The sequence below is a fragment of the Panulirus ornatus genome, chromosome 12 (assembly GCF_036320965.1).
Source record: "Panulirus ornatus isolate Po-2019 chromosome 12, ASM3632096v1, whole genome shotgun sequence".
Lineage (NCBI taxonomy): Eukaryota > Metazoa > Arthropoda > Malacostraca > Decapoda > Palinuridae > Panulirus > Panulirus ornatus.
Genome location: NC_092235.1, coordinates 66,965,864 through 66,978,067, shown reverse-complemented (window position 1 = coordinate 66,978,067; position 12,204 = coordinate 66,965,864). Strand labels below are relative to the sequence as shown.

Here is a 12,204-nt window from a genome sequence, read left to right as displayed (position 1 = left end):
GAACAGCTGAGTTAGCTGTGGGCTAACTGCTGCATGTAGGATTCAAACCCAGGAAGGATCATGCATGTTTCATGATCATTGATGCTAACCACCAAACCTTGGAGGCCCACTTGAAGAGGTTGGGTAGAGGCACAAACATTTGTTAAACGTCTGTTTAAATTTGTGGGTAGTTGTTATGATGTTCAGTCACTAAAGTGTCTTATATTTTGATAAGAATAATAAATTTCAATCCTAGATGCTAAAGTAAAAAAGGGTAAGGTTTCCATAATTTCTCTTGATTTCTTGTATGTGATTTACCTAACAATACATCTGCGTTAAACCCCACATTCTCTCTATATTCTCAACCCACACTGCCTCTGTCTTATCTAATAAAGCATAATGATATACAGTGCCTTAAATCATATTCTGCCACTCTTTTTCTATTTTCTAAGAGCTGCACTAGAAATATAATACAAATTTCCATTACCCAAAGCTAAAGGTGAAGCAGAATTATATTGGTCCTTTAGCAAGTATTCTTACTACTGTATGTGGAAAGTTAAAACTGATCTTAATTCAGATATTCTACTTCAACCAATAATATCCTTTGCCTTCCAAGCACTGTCCTTCTAGGTAATCTCAAATTTTAAAGAGTATATATATAATAAGGATATATAGCACAAGACTGAATATAACAACTGATATTACAATACTGTGATATACTTTTCTAAACTTTTTTACATAATGAAACTGTACCCAGCTATAAACCATCATATCAAACCTTGCCTAACCAGCTGTAAAGTTCACAGGCCGCTAAATCGTATGGTGTATGTGCTTACAGCGGACTTTATTTCTTTCACATAAAAATAGAAGGTATTGTACATCACACCACTACTATTTCACATGAATCCTACTTGAAAGAATTTCTATATATCACAATACATATGTAAAAATTCCGTGCAAAAACATATTTTTCAAAAGAAACAGTAAAATTCTTACCCTTTACCCAATAAGCCTTCGTTGAATACTAGATGTGGAAGATGTAAATGACACTTCTATCTAACGATGGTCATGTCACAATTATAAGCACACAGCATTGCATGCTCATAGATACAGTGAATTACATGAAACATATTGTCTTTCAATAGCTTCAGTTCATGTGTGGAGGTAACAGGATCTAGAAAAATACTTTTTTTTGACAAACTCGTTTATCCCCAACTTTGCATATATATATATATATATATATATATATATATATATATATATATATATATATATATATATATATATATATATATCCCTGGGGATAGGGGAGAAAGAATACTTCCCACGTATTCCCTGCGCGTCGTAGAAGGCGACTAAAAGGGAAGGGAGCGAGGGGCTGGAAATCCTCCCCTCTCGTTTTTTTTTTTAATTTTCCAAAAGAAGGAACGGAGAAGGGGGCCAGGTGAGGATGTTCCCTCAAAGGCCCAGTCCTCTGTTCTTAACGCTACCTCGCTATCGCGGGAAATGGCGAATAGTATGAAAAAAAAAAAAAAAATATATATATATATATATATATATATATATATATATATATATATATATATATATATAATATATATATATATATATATATATATATATATATATATATATATATAATTTTTTTAATGAATACTTAATTAATTGAAGAAGTGGTAACACACAAATTCTACTCTACCTCAGAGTAAACCTCTTTTTTTCACTGAGGTTAAATTCAGAGTCCTGCTTTGAAAAAAAATTCCAAGAAAAGTATAATTACAGCAACTATTTGCCCGTAGATATTTTGCCTACAAGCTTGGAGGTCTAAAGGTGTTATTCAAACAAACACCATCCATCAACACAAAGTAATTTTCAACTTACATCAAAGGGGCAGATTTAGCCTGTCACCATATATAACACTACCTCGCTAACGCGGGAAATGGCGAATAGTATGACAAAAAGAAAAGAATATATATATATATATATATATATATATATATATATATATATATATATATTTTTTTTTTTTTTTTTTTTTTTCAAAGGAAGGAACAGAGAAAGGGGCTGGATGAGGATGTTTCCCCAGAGGCCCAGTCCTCTGTTCTTAACGCTACCTCGCTGACGCGGGAAATGGCGAATAGCATGTGAAGCGTCTGGGGTAAACCATGGAAAGCTGTGTGGGTATGTATATTTGCGTGTGTGGACGTGTGTATGTACATGTGTATGGGGGGGGGGGGTTGGGCCATTTCTTTCGTCTGTTTCCTTGCGCTACCTCGCAAACGCGGGAGACAGCGACAAAGTATAAAAAAAAAAAAAAAAAAAAAAAAATATATATATATATATATATATATATATATATACCCCCGATGGCATCTTTTTAACCCAACATCATCCTCAACTTTCAGATACGTGTGTTGAGCCCAACGCCCACAACAATGGCCCACTATCACTTAAATAGGGATTTCAATATGATCTGTTGCATGGAACTTAGAAGTATCACAAGAAAAACACATCACTTACGTTTTTTGAACATAACTACAGTCTAACGTCGAAATAAATCACAAATATCAGGGAAGACAACAAAAAAATAGAGTTGAGGAATGGTTCTTCGAATGTTTGTACTTTTCTCCTTGTTAGTCAAGGGGGTAATTCTTAATCTTCGGAAAATCTTAAATTCATATCAAAAGAGCCGAATTCTCCATATTTCGTTCAGTTTCACACATCCTAAACATATAAATAGATTATGTTTTAATCATGATTGATGTTTGAATGAGAAAGATTACGTAGATTTCCACATGATAAATGTAATTAGACAACCGACGGGAAGTTGGCGAGGAGGGTTGCAGAAGTATGGGAACAACCATCGGGACCGTGAACCTTGTGAGTACTTTGATCATTTTTCAAATTTAGCTTCGCCTTAACCTTTTCAGTTTCAGAGTAATGCCACGGTAGGTCAAGGCTCTTTGGTCTAAGCAACAATTAAGGTTTCGTAACACTGCTATATTGATACATAATGACAAAACGTTAGATTGTAAACTGTGGCGATTGTTTAGATTTGAGGCGGTTGCTGAATGTATCTATGGGATCAAACGATGGTGAAAATGTGAGGATGATAGATGCTGTTTCCTCATTCCTGTTGCATGTTAGTGTATGAATTAGCTATAAGGATTGCTGCAGATTAATGAAGATGTAGTTGCCACTATCCGATATATTAAAAAAAAGCTGGAGTTGAGCCGTTATTAAATGCTCCATGTTATTCTTGTGTAATGGGGAGTGTTTTATACTTTGCCGCTTCTCTTAATCTTCCTGATATATACCATGTCTTTACTCATAATGTTTATTTTCTTCCAGTAGGTTTTATGCGATATCCACACTCAAAGGGCCTCCTGCGACGAGGAATGACTTCAGGAAGGTAAGATATTCATAATTACGTGTAATTTATTAGTCTTGATTACCTGTTTGTATGCTTAGGAGACGGAGATCACTCATCGGGCCCCATCTCTTGAACTATATCATACATCTTCCTGAAATTCGGTATGCTGTGCCATTCATATATTTTCAACATTAATTTTATTCCTGTCATCCATTACTTTTGCAGTACAGTATAATAGTACAGCTTGACATCTCTTCCAACAAGTTTCTTGTTTAATGTTGATATTATGACCTCAGGTTCTCTTTGCATGTTTCGAAGAACTTCATTGATAAACCGATTAGAAAGAATTTGATCAAACAACGCTTTATTGTATTCTCTTACATGGTGGAAAAAAAATTATGGCCTCTAACCTTTCTTATTTGTTGGTCACCTGTAGACTCCTCTCTGTGTTAAAGTGCAGTGACCACATTTCAGAAGTATATCATAGTTTTGGCCTAATACAGGATGTGAAGTGTTTACCGAATATTTCCTTATACGTGAATACGATCCCCACATTTGTCCGCAGATTTTTTTCTCAGTTCTAATGTACAGGGCCATAGCCACAGGTTGAGTATGTCATTACTATTTTTATGTTATGGGGTTAGAATTTTATACTTCCGTGTTGTCCCGACTACCTTGTATAGTATATACAGTTTACCACAGACATGAGGTTTTTCCTTAGATACGAGGAATTACACAATTTTTTTTGTCATGCTTCATATAGTTCCTGAGATTCGTGCAAATCTGGCTTTTTTTTTAAATCGGATTTTGACATTTTGGATCACGGTCATGAAGGGGGTGCAGGGTGTATATCGTACCCGGGCCCGGGGGTCCAAAGAGGGGCCCGGGAATTTATATTTATACAATGTTTATAACGATGCTGTTTTCCCGTGGGACGCGGTAGCAATATAAATGGATGAAGGCAAGCAAGTATAATGTGCAAGTATAATGCGTATGTTTGTATATGTCCCTATGAGTCCACGGGGAAAATGAAACACGATAAGTTCCCAAGTGCACTTTCGTGTAATAATCACATCATCAGGGGAAAGAGAAGAGAGAAATATAACAGTCAGTTGATATACATTGAAGAGACGAAGCTAGGGCACCATTTGTTAAACATGCGATTGTCCAAGACAGACAACGAGCGTTCATAAACTTATTTTACAAATTTTAACAATATGTGGCTGTTTGTGTGTGTGTGTGTGTGTATATATATGTATATATATATATATATATATATATATATATTTTTTTTTTTTTTTTTTTTTTTTTTTTTTTGCCGCTGCCTCCCGCGTTTGCGAGGTAGCGCAAGGAAACAGACGAAAGAAATGGCCCAACCCACCCCCATACACATGTATATACATACGTCCACACACGCAAATATACATACCTACACAGCTTTCCATGGTTTACCCCAGACGCTTCACATGCCCTGATTCAATCCACTGGCAGCACGTCAACCCCGGTATACCACATCGCTCCAATTCACTCTATTCCTTGCCCTCCTTTCACCCTCCTGCATGTTCAGGCCCCGATCACACAAAATCTTTTTCACTCCATCTTTCCACCTCCAATTTGGTCTCCCTCTTCTCCTCGTTCCCTCCACCTCCGACACATATATCCTCTTGGTCAATCTTTCCTCACTCATTCTCTCCATGTGCCCAAACCATTTCAAAACACCCTCTTCTGCTCTCTCAACCACGCTCTTTTTATTTCCACACATCTCTCTTACCCTTACGTTACTTACTTGATCAAACCACCTCACACCACACATTGTCCTCAAACATCTCATTTCCAGCACATCCATCCTCCTGCGCACCACTCTATCCATAGCCCACGCCTCGCAACCATACAACATTGTTGGAACCACTATTCCTTCAAACATACCCATTTTTGCTTTCCGAGATAATGTTCTCGACTTCCACACATTCTTCAAGGCTCCCAGAATTTTCGCCCCCTCCCCCACCCTATGATCCACTTCCGCTTCCATGGTTCCATCCGCTGCCAGATCCACTCCCAGATATCTAAAACACTTTACTTCCTCCAGTTTTTCTCCATTCAAACTCACCTCCCAATTGACTTGACCCTAAACCCTACTGTACCTAATAACCTTGCTCTTCTTCACATTTACTCTTAACTTTCTTCTTTCACACACTTTACCAAACTCAGTCACCAGCTTCTGCAGTTTCTCACATGAATCAGCCACCAGCGCTGTATCATCAGCGAACAACAACTGACTCACTTCCCAAGCTCTCTCATCCCCAACAGACTTCATACTTGCCCCTCTTTCCAAAACTCTTGCATTTACCTCCCTAACAACCCCATCCATAAACAAATTAAACAACCATGGAGACATCACACACCCCTGCCGAAAACCTACATTCACTGAGAACCAATCACTTTCCTCTCTTCCTACACGTACACATGCCTTACATCGTCGATAAAAACTTTTCACTGCTTCTAACAACTTGCCTCCCACACCATATATTCTTAATACCTTCCACAGAGCATCTCTATCAACTCTATCATATGCCTTCTCCAGATCCATAAATGCTACATACAAATCCATTTGCTTTTCTAAGTATTTCTCACATACATTCTTCAAAGCAAACACCTGATCCACACATCCTCTACCACTTCTGAAACCACACTGCTCTTCCCCAATCTGATGCTCTGTACATGTCTTCACCCTCTCAATCAATACCCTCCCATATAATTTACCAGGAATACTCAACAAACTTATACTTCTGTAATTTGAGCACTCCTGGGGATAGGGGAGAAAGAATACTTCCCACGTATTCCCTGCGTGTCGTAGAAGGCGACTAAAAGGGGAGGGAGCGGGGGGCTGGAAATCCTCCCCTCTCGTTTTTTTTTTAATTTTCCAAAAGAAGGAACAGAGAATTGGGCCAGGTGAGGGTATTCCCTCAAAGGCCCAGTCCTCTGTTCTTAACGCTACCTCGCTAATGCGGGAAATGGCGAATAGTTTGAAGAAAAAGAAAGATATATATATATATATATATATATATATATATATATATATATATATATATATATATATATATATATATATATCCCTGGGGATAGGGGATTAAGAATACTTCCCACGTATTCCCTGCGTGTCGTAGAAGGCGACTAAAAGGGGAGGGAGCGTGGGGGGGGGGGGGGCTGGAAATCCTCCCCTCTCGTTTTCTTTTTAATTTTCCAAAAGAAGGAACAGAGTGGGGCCAGGTGAGGATATTCCAAAAAAGGCCCAGTGCTCTGTTCTTAACGCTACCTCGCTAACGCGGGAAATGGCGAATAGTTTAAAAGAAAAAAGAAAATATATATATATATATATATATATATATATATATATATATATATATATATATATATAAATATATATATATATATATATATATATATATATATATATATATATATATATATATATATATATATATATATATATATATATATGTATATATATCTTTTCTTTTCTTTCAAACTATTCGCCATTTCCCGCATTAGCGAGGTAGCGTTAAGAACAGAGGACTGGGCCTTGAGGGAATACCCTCACCTGGCCCAATTCTCTGTTCCTTCTTTTGGAAAATTAAAAAAAAAACGAGAGGGGTGGATTTCCAGCCCCCCGCTCCCTCCCCTTTTAGTCGCCTTCTACGACACGCAGGGAATACGTGGGAAGTATTCTTTCACCTCTATCCCCAGGGATAATATATATATATATATATATATATATATATATATATATATATATATATATATATATATATATATATATATATATATATATATATATATATATATATATATATATATATATATATATATATATATATATATATATATATATATATATATATATATCTTTTTATTCTCCCTAAAATTTAATGATACTCTCACCCCAACTCTCATTTGCCCTTTTTTTCACCTCTTGCACCTTTCTCTTGACCTCCTGTCTCTTTCTTTTATACGTCTCCCACTCAATTGCATTTTTTCCCTGCAAAAATCGTCCAAATGCCTCTCTCTTCTCTTTCACTAATACTCTTACTTCTTCATCCCACCACTCACTACCCTTTCTAATCAACCCACCTCCCACTCTTCTCATGCCACAAGCATCTTTTGCGCAATCCATCACTGATTCCCTAAATACATCCCATTCCTCCCCCACTCCCCTTACTTCCATTGTTCTCATCTTTTTCCATTCTGTACTCAGTCTCTCCTGGAAGGAGGTAAATAAAGTGCGTAAGACAAGGGAGCAAATGGGAACTTCAGTGAAGGGCGCAAATGGGGAGGTGATAACAAGTAGTGGTGATGTGAGAAGGAGATGGAGTGAGTATTTTGAAGGTTTGTTGAATGTGTTTGATGATAGAGTGGCAGATATAGGGTGTTTTGGTCGAGGTGGTGTGCAAAGTGGGAGGGTTAGGGAAAATGATTTGGTAAACAGAGAAGAGGTAGTAAAAGCTTTGCGGAAGGTGAAAGCCGGCAAGGCAGCAGGTTTGGATGGTATTGCAGTGGAATTTATTAAAAAAGGGGGTGACTGTATTGTTGATTGGTTGGTAAGGTTATTTAATGTATGTATGACTCATGGTGAGGTGCCTGAGGATTGGCGGAATGCGTGCATAGTGCCATTGTACAAAGGCAAAGGGGATAAGAGTGAGTGCTCAAATTACAGAGGTATAAGTTTGTTGAGTATTCCTGGTAAATTATATGGGAGGGTATTGATTGAGAGGGTGAAGGCATGTACAGAGCATCAGATTGGGGAAGAGCAGTGTGGTTTCAGAAGTGGTAGAGGATGTGTGGATCAGGTGTTTGCTTTGAAGAATGTATGTGAGAAATACTTAGAAAAGCAAATGGATTTGTGTTTGGCATTTATGGATCTGGAGAAGGCATATGATAGAGTTGATAGAGATGCTCTGTGGAAGGTATTAAGAATATATGGTGTGGGAGGCAAGTTGTTAGAAGCAGTGAAAAGTTTTTATCGAGGATGTAAGGCATGTGTACATGTAGGAAGAGAGGAAAGTGATTGGTTCTCAGTGAATGTAGGTTTGCGGCAGGGGTGTGTGATGTCTCCATGGTTGTTTAATTTGTTTATGGGTGGGGTTGTTAGGGAGGTGAATGCAAGAGTTTTGGAAAGAGGGGCAAGTATGAAGTCTGTTGGGGATGAGAGAGCTTGGGAAGTGAGTCAGTTGTTGTTCGCTGATGATACAGCGCTGGTGGCTGATTCATGTGAGAAACTGCAGAAGCTGGTGACTGAGTTTGGTAAAGTGTGTGAAAGAAGAAAGTTAAGAGTAAATGTGAATAAGAGCAAGGTTATTAGGTACAGTAGGGTTGAGGGTCAAGTCAATTGGGAGGTGAGTTTGAATGGAGAAAAACTGGAGGAAGTGAAGTGTTTTAGATATCTGGGAGTGGATCTGGCAGCGGATGGAACCATGGAAGCGGAAGTGGATCATAGGGTGGGGGAGGGGGCGAAAATTCTGGGAGCCTTGAAGAATGTGTGGAAGTCGAGAACATTATCCCGGAAAGCAAAAATGGGTATGTTTGAAGGAATAGTGGTTCCAACAATGTTGTACGGTTGCGAGGCGTGGGCTATGGATGGAGTTGTGCGCAGGAGGATGGATGTGCTGGAAATGAGATGTTTGAGGACAATCTGTGGTGTGAGGTGGTTTGATCGAGTAAGTAACGTAAGGGTAAGAGAGATGTGTGGAAATAAAAAAAGCGTGGTTGAGAGAGCAGAAGAGGGTGTTTTGAAATGGTTTGGGCACATGGAGAGAATGAGTGAGGAAAGATTGACCAAGAGGATATATTTGTCGGAGGTGGAGGGAACGAGGAGAAGAGGGAGACCAAATTGGAGGTGGAAAGATGGAGTGAAAAAGATTTTGTGTGATCGGGGCCTGAACATGCAGGAGGGTGAAAGGAGGGCAAGGAATAGAGTGAATTGGATCGATGTGGTATACCGGGGTTGACGTGCTGTCAGTGGATTGAATCAAGGCATGTGAAGCGTCTGGGGTAAACCATGGAAAGCTGTGTAGGTATGTATATTTGCGTGTGTGGACGTATGTATATACATGTGCATGGGGTGGGTTGGGCCATTTCTTTCGTCTGTTTCCTTGCGCTACCTCGCAAACGTGGGAGACAGCGACAAAGCAAAAAAAAAAAAATATGTATATATATATATATATATATATATATATATATATATATATATATATATATATATATATATATATATTGTGTATGTGTATCAGTGGATGGGCCATTTTTCATATGTTTCTTGGCGCTACCACGCTGACGCGGGAAACCGATTATGTTATGATAATAATAATAATGATAATAATAATCATTATTCTTCTGTTTCCCATTTTAGAAAGTTAATACAAGGAGGGGAGGATTTCCGGCCCCCCGCTCCCGTCCCCTCTAGTCGCTTTCTACGACACGCGAGGAATACGTGGGAAGTATTCTTTCACCCCTATCCCCAGGGATAATATACATATATATACACACACACACACACACACACACACACACACACACACACACACATACATATATATACATATGAAAAATGTAAGAAACAATTTAGAAAACAAACTTTTAGCTTGAAATGAATGAAAAAATGAACGTCACATAATGGTTCAACCTCTGGCTATGGAAAAGGAAATGTACAATTTATTCACACAAACGTCAATAGCAGTTCTCATCAATTTCACCACTGAATCAATAAGCTTCAATGTCTAAGCTACATTTTTCTCCAACTTCACTATTTTCTTGTCAAAACACCATGCATGAAAACTATCACTCCAGTAACACAACTATAAACATTTACTTCCCCTTTAAAAAGTTCTGGGGAAGTCTGTCTCGATACACTGCGGCGAGGCGACGCGACGCTGACACAATCACTGTCACAATATCACTTCTGCCTCCTTCCAAGCGTTGTTACAGGGAATAATTCCGGGTTGCTGAAGTGCTGGTGACGGAGTTTGGTAAAGTGTGTGGAAGAAGAAAGTTAAGAGTAAATGTGAATAAGAGCAAGGTTATTAGGTACAGTAGGGTTGAAGGGTCAAGTCAATTGGGAGGTGAGTTTGAATGGAGAAAAACTGGAGGAAGTGAAGTGTTTTAGATATCTGGGAGTGGATCTGTCAGCGGATGGAACCATGGAAGCGGAAGTGGATCATAGGGTGGGGGAGGGGGCGAAAATTTTGGGAGCCTTGAAAAATGTGTGGAAGTCGAGAACATTATCTCGGAAAGCAAAAATGGGTATGTTTGAAGGAATAGTAGTTCCAACAATGTTGTATGGTTGCGAGGCGTGGGCTATGGATAGAGTTGTGCGCAGGAGGATGGATGTGCTGGAAATGAGATGTTTGAGGACAATGTGTGGTGTGAGGTGGTTTGATCGAGTAAGTAACGTAAGGGTAAGAGAGATGTGTGGAAATAAAAAGAGCGTGGTTGAGAGAGCAGAAGAGGGTGTTTTGAAATGGTTTGGGCACATGGAGAGAATGAGTGAGGAAAGATTGACCAAGAGGATATATGTGTCGGAGGTGGAGGGAACGAGGAGAAGAGGGAGACCAAATTGGAGGTGGAAAGATGGAGTGAAAAGGATTTTGTGTGATCGGGGCCTGAACATGCAGGAGGGTGAAAGGAGGGCAAGGAATAGAGTGAATTGGAGCGATGTGGTATACAGGGGTTGACGTGCTGTCAGTGGATTGAATCAAGGCATGTGAAGCGTCCGGGGTAAACCATGGAAAGCTGTGTAGGTATGTATATTTGCGTGTGTGGACGTGTGTATGTACATGTGTATGGGGGGGGTTGGGCCATTTCTTTCGTCTGTTTCCTTGCGCTACCTCGCAAACGCGGGAGACAGCGACAAAGTATAAAAAAAAAAAAAAAAAATAATCATTATTATTATTATTATTATTATTATTATTATTATTATTATTAGTATTATTATTATTATTACTACTACTACTACTACTATTATCATTATTATTGTTGATTATGGAGGGAGTATAGGAGCGTATGTCCTCAAATGCAGAAAATCAACAGAGCGCTCCATTCCACCCCTCTCTTATCTTCCATACCCTTTCTGGCCTTACAGCTCATGGTATAAAACCGTAGTGGATAAAAACAGGATGAGTGATGGAGAAGGGAAAGGGAACCGAAAGAAACATTGTACCCCCTGATAAAATTCCTCTCGGAGACCCTGAAACTTTAGGTGGGGCCGCGGAATGTTGGCACTGAAACAGGCATACTGCAGAGTTAAATGCCGCTATTTTACATTCCACAATAATAGTGTTAAATGCAGTTGCTATAACAGCTTTATCACTGTTATTCATGTTTTGATATCACAAAAATGAAAATTATGAATATGTTTTTTAAAAAGCAGCCTCGATCATCTACATTGTATTGTGATGACCACTGTGGAGGAAGGCAGGGGGGATTTGATATTATGACAAATGCATATTGCATGCTAGCATTGCACACAGCCCATGACTAGGTACCTTCTATACTATACATTGGACACATCTCTGTTGACTAATTCCAAGTCCTTGCATCATACACAATCACTAATGCAAGTCTTCTATCGTGGAATTGTGTGTTTTTTATTTATAATTTTCTCAGGTGTTTTAAGTGTTGACAATGTGCTTATGTTTGCAGGAGACAGGTTCCTTTCGAAGTGGCTTCCCCACCTGAGGACGACGGCACCCTCTCTCAGCTACCTTCCCAGCTCCCTTTTCAGGTAAGACAGGGTCTTCATTACCTCAATCGGGTCACACCTTGTTGTTCTCGGTGTCCATCTTCCGTTCTCTAGAACTCCA

General features: G+C 38.9%; 1 protein-coding gene across 1 annotated transcript in view; it reads right to left on the bottom strand.

Moving 5' to 3' along the window:
* The window catches only part of LOC139752268 (uncharacterized), an 86,403-nt gene extending 83,806 nt beyond the window's left edge, over positions 1-2,597 (bottom strand). The window contains exon 1 of the mRNA XM_071668300.1: positions 2,500-2,597. The gene's annotated coding sequence lies outside the window, so the exon portion shown is untranslated. The remainder of the gene's footprint in view (positions 1-2,499) is intronic.
* Between the last annotated feature and the right edge of the window lie 9,607 nt (positions 2,598-12,204).